General features: G+C 42.5%; 1 long non-coding RNA gene across 1 annotated transcript; it reads left to right on the top strand.

Moving 5' to 3' along the window:
* Positions 1 to 490: 490 nt before the first annotated feature.
* Positions 491 to 3782, top strand: LOC146690255 (uncharacterized). Its single transcript, XR_014915747.1, has 3 exons — positions 491 to 553; positions 918 to 1070; positions 2125 to 3782. It is a non-coding gene; the product is annotated as an uncharacterized LOC146690255 (long non-coding RNA).
* Positions 3783 to 10409: the final 6627 nt, after the last annotated feature.

The raw sequence follows: 10409 nt of genomic DNA, 5'->3' as shown, positions 1-10409 counted from the left end.
CATCTCGCGGGCTTTGGATCGTGGTTTAAAAAAGGCATCCATCTCAGTCAAGTCCAGCAGCCAACTCTATGTTTTTTGGTATGTCTTGATTTTTTGAATTAATATTTATTTAAATGTAGTTAAACATCTAGAGTGTCATCATGTAATATGCTAAAAAAGAGCCGCTAACTTATTTGCTGTTTTATCTGTTGTCAAAGAATTGGCGCTTTTTCATTTGAATTTGTCTTTGGCACAAGAGCCGTAATATCACATTAAACCTAATTACGAGGCACTCATAACATAATCTGGTTTTCTGTGTGAATAGATTTGACAACTGACTCTTCAGTTACATTGTGTATTTACTGCACCGAGGTGTTAGTGAGATTTTGGACATTGAACAGCTTTAGCTAATATCATCAGCGGCATTATGCTAGCTTACATCCCTACACCTCCTGCCCTCACCTGCTGTCCTTTTGTTTTTGTTTGTTTGTTTTTTTGCTGCACATTGAGAGATGACCTCTATTCTGCATTTCACCAGGAGTCAGCTGATGGATTGTGGGTTCAAGGTGTTATGGTGAGAAAGTATATTCTATTTTCGCTTAAGGTTTCTGTAACTTAATTATAATAGGGTTTTTATAGTTATTAGGTGTATGCATACTCAAATAGACCACCCTATTAATACAACTGAGAAATCCAAAATCTGCCATATAGGTTTAACTTATACCAGTATGTATTGTCAGAAAGGTGATTACTGGACTCACACTTGAACTAAAATGAGGTTTTAACTTGTGGGTTGTTGGGTTGCAAATCAGAAACAAACATCTTTGGATTTTTTTTAATCCCATAAGATCTGGAAACAGTTTTTATTCAACAAAACATTACTGATTAACCAAGCACAGTGCCTGCTGTTATTTCAAAATTATTTTATGTCATTTCAGATAAAATGAAGCATTCCAGTGCATCCCAACCATGCCTTTACAGTCAAGGTTTCTAACGGAGCTGAGTTTCTCTCTGACAGTCTGCTGAAAGTGTTTGCAAAGTGATCGGGGGAACAGGGCACAAAGCTAAAGGATGTAGCTGCCATGATGACAGTAAGAACTTTAAAATTCTTTAACTACAAAGTGTATATGTATTGCATTAGGTCAGTAAAAGATTTTTATGCTGCATCCATTGGTATGGGTTGGCTGGGTTGTTATCAGGAAAATGATATTTGCGGATTAATTTACAGTGAATTAAAAATGAATTGTTGGTCAGAAAAACTAAATCTGAAAATAATAACATTTGCAGCCTCAAAAGCACAGAAATCATAAAAAACCTTTTTTGATTTTAATTCTTACATAGCATTATTTATCAAGAACAGCTACAGATAGAACATTACTCCAGATGTTCTATCAGCTCCAGATATTCTTATCAGTCAGTCAGTAGTCATATATTTTAATTCTCATATAATATTGCAGATGAGCTATATCAGACATAGCAATTTCCCTTTGGGATCAATAAAGTCATTCTTCTTATAGCACAACTTAGTATGTATTAGTGGCAACCCATGTATCTGGGACCTGCATTCTGCCATAATCAGTGTTGGGGAGTAACGGAATACATGTACCGCCGTTATGTATTTAAAATACAAGATATGAGTAACTGTATTCCGTTACTCACTACGGCAGCCGTAATGCTCTGACAATCCATCAAGCAGTGCGGCTTACCAAAGTTGTACTAAAACATCTTTTAACAGATTTCTGCACGCCAAAATCGGTTCGAGGTCAGTAAGCACAACCAGAATTCATACATAAGGCACAATCTCGATTTTTGAGAAAATTAAAGGATTTTAAGTGTGCCTTATGGTGTGGGAAATACGTTATACAGAAGAAAAGAATATATCGTGATATATATTGTTACCGCACATGCTTCAAATTATATCGCGATATGAATTTTAGGCCATATCGCCCAGCCCTAGTGGCATCATCTTCCATTTGAGTTATTGCATGCTTTGGTGTTTTTGTGTTTTGTCTTTGTGTTCTGCAGCTCTTCTCCAGCTGCCAGCTATTTAGAGTTGAGTACAGAGAGTAGTTGATTGGTAATGATTTGAGCCCTTCTCAATAAAGGGGAGAGAAAACAGGAAGGATGTTCTTTGTTTTTCTGTAGGACACAGTTGGAGAAGGGAAGCCGGCTGAAATTGGAGACTCCAGTGAGATAAGTGAACATTTTAAAGGAAAATAGTTTTAACCTGATCTGGAGGGTTTTGCTCTTAAAATAATCAGTGACATCAGGAAGTTGATTCACTTTAATTAGAATTTATGTGGATTTGTTGTGATAAAGAGACTGGATTGGAAACTGTTGGTGTGCTGGACCTGCGTGTTACGCGAGTTTAACGGGGAAAAAGCTGTAATTAGGAGGCAACCAAAGAGAGGAAATTGTTCAAGACTTGGAGAGGAACAGCTTGACTGTTGAAGTCCCTGATGGGGAATCCCACTCCCTAAGAACACAAAGTTTGTTAATGTGGGTGGAAAGCCTTTCTCAGGAACATGCGAGATTGATGCACTATATTATCTTGGGTTCCAGCAGTACATCCATCTACAGATGAATGAGAGAATCATTTATGAGTAATGCTTGTGCATAACTGACTAATTTCTTTCTCACCAGTCTTTACTCAATATTTAGCACCAAGTTATAATATGTTTGCATATAATTTTAAGTTCAGCCCGCACAGCAGCTCTGAAGCTGAAGCCAGATTTGGATGCTTTGAGCTAAATATCACTATGATAATGATAACATATATACAAGCTCGTAATACGCTGAAGTTAAGCAGATTTACATCGTTCAAGTGTGTTGATATGCTGTTGAGAAACATTTTTCAGATGAGTGACCCGTTAGTGAACTCACTAGGTTTTGCTGTTTTCAGGCAATCAGATTTAAGGCATGGAAATGGGTTCGGTGATAGCCAAAAGTAGAACCCCTCCAATATATAGATCATATATAGACAAGCAGTGGTAACATGATTTGATCTGTCATTTCGTGCCTTTTATAGCTGTCAGTGCTCAGAAAATTCAGAGAAAATCTGTTTCGTCAGGAATAAAGTCTAGGTGACAGCCAACACAAACAGAAAGAGACCGACGACTCCCGCCGCATAAAACCGCAAACACAGGATGCTGGCAGTACACGGAGATCAAATGACCAAGATAAGTAAAAGAGGGGATTTTTTTTATACACTGAAAACAAATTGCACAAAGTGCACAGAAAGTATCAGTTAGGATTAGTCTGAAACTAATCAAAAACTGTTAAATATGCCACTGATTTCTAAGTCATGAAATTTAATTTTATTGTTTGTCTTTAAGTCTTTGACAGTATAGTATAAAATCTTTATAATAGTTTTAGAGATGCTTTTATAGTTCTGAATGTTTAATTTTTCATTTATCTTTTTCTGCATGTATACAGTGAAGGTAACATCTTATGCGTATTGTACTTATTTAAGAGGAGATTGGATCAGTGTCAAACCTGCAAACTTTTACTGTGTTTAAATTGCATATATCTGGATATATTTGTGTTTCGATAAATCTAAATTACAAACCTGGCCCTCTTCACACACAAACTTATTTTTATTAAATTATTATTATTATTATTATTATTATTATTATTATTATTATTATTATTATTATTATTATATGGTTGCCCTAGCATCATCTGGCCTTTGGAAGGGACACAGCACTGTTAACAAGAAAAAGCGCAGCATTATGGTTATTTTGTGTATTTAGATGGTGTCTTTCCGTTAAACGGAGGATCTTGGAAGGTTCCAAAACATCAGCTGGCTAATATTAACGCACTGTTTTTAGGGGAGTTTTCCATTTAGAGGTTTTTCCACTTCAAGATCATGATATCTTGTGTTTAAGGTGTATTGCCCTTAAAATGACTTGATTCAGTTGTGACTGGTTTCCTGTTCTTCAGCATACAAAGCACTAAATCATAATACAAAACAGCAACACCTTTTTAAAGAGATGTTTCAAATGCTAACAGCCTTCTTACATGGACATGTTTGCGTTTATATTCAAACCTGGCTGAAAATTGTAAATATTTTTACCTGTATAGTTAAATATTGTCACGGTCCTGGGTCTCCTGACCCAGCGTTTTTAGTTCTTTGTGATTTTTGTATTATTGTACTTGTGTGTGATTTATTCTATGGCTTCTAGTTTTGATCCCTTGCCCTTCATGTCTCTCTGTGTCCCCTCTGTTCTGTGTAATTGTGTGTCTTTGCATGTTTGAGTTTCTTGTTTTCTGTCACTCTGCATTGTGCATTATGTTCTCATGGTTGGTTTTTTGTTACTCTCTCTAGTCTAGTCTCTTGTGTTCCCAGCTGAGTATTTCCCTGTGTATTTTGGTTCTTAGACCTCTGCCTTATGGTTTATGTCTCTGTATTTCTTAGTTGCTGTCTCCACTGTGTCAAGTTCGCGTCTCTGTGTGATACTTCCTGTTTTACTTTGATGGTCCGTGTCTCATGTGAATGCGTCCTGCTTTGCTTGTCTCGTCAGTCCTGATTTCTCCCAGCTGTGCCCTCCTTCTGTGTCTCATTCCCCTCGTTACTTCCCAGTGTATTTAAACCCTGTGTTTCTCTGAGTCAGTGTCGCGTCGTCCCTCTTGCTGTGTGGATCTCCCTGTGTGTGTCTCTCTGTGAGTTTTCCAAGTTCCCAGTTTAGATTAGTTTGTATGTTTTTTCCCTGCCAGCAAATAAAGCTGAGTTTTGAGTTCACCTCCCTGAGTCTGTGAGTCCTGCACTTTGGGTCCAACTCCTGCCTGCCGCACAGCGATTCATGACAGAACGATGCGACCACAAAAAGGATCCAGCGGACTCAATGAGGAGGCGCCGCTTGGCTTTTGATGGGACCCGGTTGGTTCTTGGGGGTCCTCCGTGTAGCCGGTCGTCTTCGTTTGCCACTAACCCGTCTACTCACTTTTCTGTTTCCTCTCCACTGTTGACGCCTGCGACCCGGACCCGAGGAAAGCACCCGAGGCGGCACCGCGAGGAATACTATGAGCCTGCGAGCAACCAGCTCACGCCAGCACAGGCATTTTATAAAATGCTGGGGATTATCATTGTTCCCCCCAGTGCACCCAACATTTCCACACCGCAGCAGGAGCAACTGCAGCCGAGTTTTCCCACATCACCTTCAGCCAGCCCTTCTCCCTCTTCAACAGGGAAGCGGCAGACACCCCGCCAGCATTCACAGCCCCAGCGAGGGCCTGGATTTCTTCCTGTACAGTCGGCTAGGGTGAGTGGTGGAGCTACTCTTTTGGCTCCTGCAGAAATAAAAACTGTTAATTCCGGGCCGGCTTGTTGTGTAAGCGGCACCGGAAATGAAAGAACTGCTTATTTTAAGGACAATTATTCTGGCCCATTGAGCCATTCAAACTGTGTCACTCCTGTTCCTTTCGAGCCTATCCATGAAACTAGGAAGATTGGTGTCTCTGTGCTCAATAACTCCAAGGATCCAAAGACTGTTTTAGACTCAGATGGTTGTGAGCTACAAACTGAAATGAAGGGTCCTGAGGGTTCGGTTAAAAATGAACTGTGTGTTCCCCAGCCCTCAGCTCAGTTAGCCGCCCGGCCTAAAGCCCAGTCGCCGCCTCCACCACCACCATCACTACACCCAGCCATTCAGGCTGCTACTCAGTCAGACATTCAACCCATAGCCCTGCCGTTAATACACTCTGTAGCTGAGCCACTAGCTGCCCGACCCGCAGCCACTTCAGCCACTCCTCCACCCGTTACACCTCCACTACAACCGTCACTGCAGTCTCTAGTGCAGTCTCCAGTGTCCCCAGCGCAGTCTCCAGTGTCCCCAGTGCAGCATCCCTTAGCACAGTCATCCACTCAATCACCAGCTCCACTTTCCCCTCAACTATCTCTACCACCTCTAGCTCAGTCTCCTGTGCACTCACCTCTGGTTCATTCTCCTGTGAAGTCATCAACTCCACTGCCTACTCCACTCTCACCACCTCCGTTACAACAGACATCAGTTCAGTCCCCTGTGCCAGTGCAGACGCCCTCAGTTCAGTCTCCCGTGCAGTTATCTACTTCACCACCATCAGTAGCTCAGCTCCCACTCTCATCCGCATCTCCAGTAGCTCAGCTCGCACCTGAACCATTGGCCCAGTCCCCGATAGCAATACGGTCTTCTGTTCGGCTTAACATTCAGCCAGGGGTCCCAAACCTCTCTGGCTCTACATCAGCTCCTGCTGGAAGCTCGGATGAGCTCATCCAGGACTCCGCGGCTCCCACGCCGCCATCTACCTCGTCCGCTGGGGGTTCCAGTGAGCCCGGCCAGCACCTCCTCGTCTCCGCTGAAGGGCCCGAGGGGCCCGTTCAGCCTCCTGTCTCCGCTGGAGGGCCCGAGGGGCCCGTTCAGCCACCTGTCTCCGCTGGAGGGCCCGAGGGGCCCGTTCAGCCACCTGTCTCCGCTGGAGGGTCCGAGGGGCCCGTTCAGCCTCACGCCGCATCAGCTGGAGGGCCCGAGGAGCCTGTCCAGCCGCCACCTGCGACCGCCTCGTCGTCGCCTGGTCCGGCTGCATCTGCCTGTGCTTCTGCTACGCCTGGTCCGGTCTCAGCCTCTGCTTCTGGTCCAGCTTTGGCTTCTGCTTCTGCTCCGCCTGGTCCAGCTTCGGCTTCAGCCTGTGCTCCCCCTGGTCCAGCCTCAGCCTCTGCAGCTCCGCCTGGTCCAGCCTCAGCCTCTGCAACCTCGTCTGGTCCGGCCTCCGAGTCTTCGGCCTCGTCTGGTCCAGCCTCCGAGTCTTCGGCCTCGTCTGGTCCGGCCTCCGAGTCTTCGGCCTCGTCTGGTCCGGCCTCCGAGTCTTCGGCCTCGTCTGGTCCGGCCTCCGAGTCTTCGGCCTCGTCTGGTCCGGCCTCCGAGTCTTCGGCCTCGTCTGGTCCGGCCTCCGAGTCTTCGGCCTCGTCTGGTCCGGCCTCCGAGTCTTCGGCCTCGTCTGGTCCGGCCTCGTCTGGTCCTGCCTCGTCTGGTCCTGTGCCCACCAGGCCATGGCCAGCACGCCTGAGACTGGAGGGCCGCCGCTGCCTTCCGCGCGGCCGGCCTCCTGAACTGTTTCCACGTCGCCGCCGTTGCCTTGCGCACGGCCGGCCTCCTGCACTGTTTCCGCATCGCCGCCGTTGCCTTGCGCACGGTCGGCCCCCTGAACTGGTTCCGCGTCTCCGCCGTTGCCTTCCGCATGGTCGGCCCCCTGAACTGCTCTGTGTTTGGGTTGTTTTCTTGGGCTCCGGTGTTTGCTGTGCTCTTCTTTTGTATTCCGTTACTCACTACGGCAGCCGTAATGCTCTGACAATCCATCAAGCAGTGCGGCTTACCAAAGTTGTACTAAAACATCTTTTAACAGATTTCTGCACGCCAAAATCGGTTCGAGGTCAGTAAGCACAACCAGAATTCATACATAAGGCACAATCTCGATTTTTGAGAAAATTAAAGGATTTTAAGTGTGCCTTATGGTGTGGGAAATACGTTATACAGAAGAAAAGAATATATCGTGATATATATTGTTACCGCACATGCTTCAAATTATATCGCGATATGAATTTTAGGCCATATCGCCCAGCCCTAGTGGCATCATCTTCCATTTGAGTTATTGCATGCTTTGGTGTTTTTGTGTTTTGTCTTTGTGTTCTGCAGCTCTTCTCCAGCTGCCAGCTATTTAGAGTTGAGTACAGAGAGTAGTTGATTGGTAATGATTTGAGCCCTTCTCAATAAAGGGGAGAGAAAACAGGAAGGATGTTCTTTGTTTTTCTGTAGGACACAGTTGGAGAAGGGAAGCCGGCTGAAATTGGAGACTCCAGTGAGATAAGTGAACATTTTAAAGGAAAATAGTTTTAACCTGATCTGGAGGGTTTTGCTCTTAAAATAATCAGTGACATCAGGAAGTTGATTCACTTTAATTAGAATTTATGTGGATTTGTTGTGATAAAGAGACTGGATTGGAAACTGTTGGTGTGCTGGACCTGCGTGTTACGCGAGTTTAACGGGGAAAAAGCTGTAATTAGGAGGCAACCAAAGAGAGGAAATTGTTCAAGACTTGGAGAGGAACAGCTTGACTGTTGAAGTCCCTGATGGGGAATCCCACTCCCTAAGAACACAAAGTTTGTTAATGTGGGTGGAAAGCCTTTCTCAGGAACATGCGAGATTGATGCACTATATTATCTTGGGTTCCAGCAGTACATCCATCTACAGATGAATGAGAGAATCATTTATGAGTAATGCTTGTGCATAACTGACTAATTTCTTTCTCACCAGTCTTTACTCAATATTTAGCACCAAGTTATAATATGTTTGCATATAATTTTAAGTTCAGCCCGCACAGCAGCTCTGAAGCTGAAGCCAGATTTGGATGCTTTGAGCTAAATATCACTATGATAATGATAACATATATACAAGCTCGTAATACGCTGAAGTTAAGCAGATTTACATCGTTCAAGTGTGTTGATATGCTGTTGAGAAACATTTTTCAGATGAGTGACCCGTTAGTGAACTCACTAGGTTTTGCTGTTTTCAGGCAATCAGATTTAAGGCATGGAAATGGGTTCGGTGATAGCCAAAAGTAGAACCCCTCCAATATATAGATCATATATATAGACAAGCAGTGGTAACATGATTTGATCTGTCATTTCGTGCCTTTTATAGCTGTCAGTGCTCAGAAAATTCAGAGAAAATCTGTTTCGTCAGGAATAAAGTCTAGGTGACAGCCAACACAAACAGAAAGAGACCGACGACTCCCGCCGCATAAAACCGCAAACACAGGATGCTGGCAGTACACGGAGATCAAATGACCAAGATAAGTAAAAGAGGGGATTTTTTTTTATACACTGAAAACAAATTGCACAAAGTGCACAGAAAGTATCAGTTAGGATTAGTCTGAAACTAATCAAAAACTGTTAAATATGCCACTGATTTCTAAGTCATGAAATTTAATTTTATTGTTTGTCTTTAAGTCTTTGACAGTATAGTATAAAATCTTTATAATAGTTTTAGAGATGCTTTTACAGTTCTGAATGTTTAATTTTTCATTTATCTTTTTCTGCATGTATACAGTGAAGGTAACATCTTATGCGTATTGTACTTATTTAAGAGGAGATTGGATCAGTGTCAAACCTGCAAACTTTTACTGTGTTTAAATTGCATATATCTGGATATATTTGTGTTTCGATAAATCTAAATTACAAACCTGGCCCTCTTCACACACAAACTTATTTTTATTAAATTATTATTATTATTATTATTATTATTATTATTATTATTATTATATGGTTCCCCTAGCATCATCTGGCCTTTGGAAGGGACACAGCACTGTTAACAAGAAAAAGCGCAGCATTATGGTTATTTTGTGTATTTAGATGGTGTCTTTCCGTTAAACGGAGGATCTTGGAAGGTTCCAAAACATCAGCTGGCTAATATTAGCGCACTGTTTTTAGGGGAGTTTTCCATTTAGAGGTTTTTCCACTTCAAGATCATGATATCTTGTGTTTAAGGTGTATTGCCCTTAAAATGACTTGATTCAGTTGTGACTGGTTTCCTGTTCTTCAGCATACAAAGCACTAAATCATAATACAAAACAGCAACACCTTTTTAAAGAGATGTTTCAAATGCTAACAGCCTTCTTACATGGACATGTTTGCGTTTATATTCAAACCTGGCTGAAAATTGTAAATATTTTTACCTGTATAGTTAAATATCTTCTACATTACTGAAATTAATTTACTATTAGGTGACCATGAAGAATGGAGGGATTTTTTTAAAACCATTCTTCTAGCAAAAGTGGCAATAAAACACTATAAACAAAGCTGTGGTGAAATGTTCCTCATCTGTGTTGTATAGATTAAAAATACTGCCAAAGTTATTAAGGCTGAACTAATTTTTAAATGTCTGTGAAGGTTCTCAGTCATCCAGGTCATCGTAGTCAAAGGAGCTTGCAAAGAAAACTGAAGAAGCTTCTCGGATGAGAGGTGAAACGTCTTCAAGCAACTTAAAGAAGTCCAGACGCTTTTCTTTGCAAGCTCCTTTGACTAATTTTTAAATGCTTTATAATCATATTTGTAGTGGCTGTCCCTGAACATGAGACTGCACCTCTTCTGTTTAAATAAACTGGATCTTGCGCTCACTCCTTGTTATCAAGCTTTACCTTGCTAATGTGCTAAAGGAGTAATTAACACATTACTCCTTTAGAGTGCTGTATAATTACAGTTACACAGCACTCTAATTCCTCTACATCACACATATTGTCCAAGATGGCCAATAAGAGGAAACTTATCACAGAAGACTCTAGTTGCTAATGCTAGCTGTGTTTCCACACAAAGCAAAGCTGTTACTTGATCTGACAGCAGTGAAGCATCTTGTCTAGTGCACTAATATTCTATCAGTCTCCCATTAAAGACTGGACTTTAT

The sequence above is a fragment of the Copadichromis virginalis genome, linkage group LG16 (assembly GCF_057382275.1).
Source record: "Copadichromis virginalis isolate Kocher_CV1m ecotype Utaka linkage group LG16, C_Virginalis_male_GT1.1, whole genome shotgun sequence".
NCBI classification, from domain to species: Eukaryota; Metazoa; Chordata; class Actinopteri; order Cichliformes; family Cichlidae; genus Copadichromis; species Copadichromis virginalis.
The sequence above is the reverse complement of the archived record's forward strand: the minus strand, read 5'-3'. Positions and strand labels throughout refer to the sequence as shown.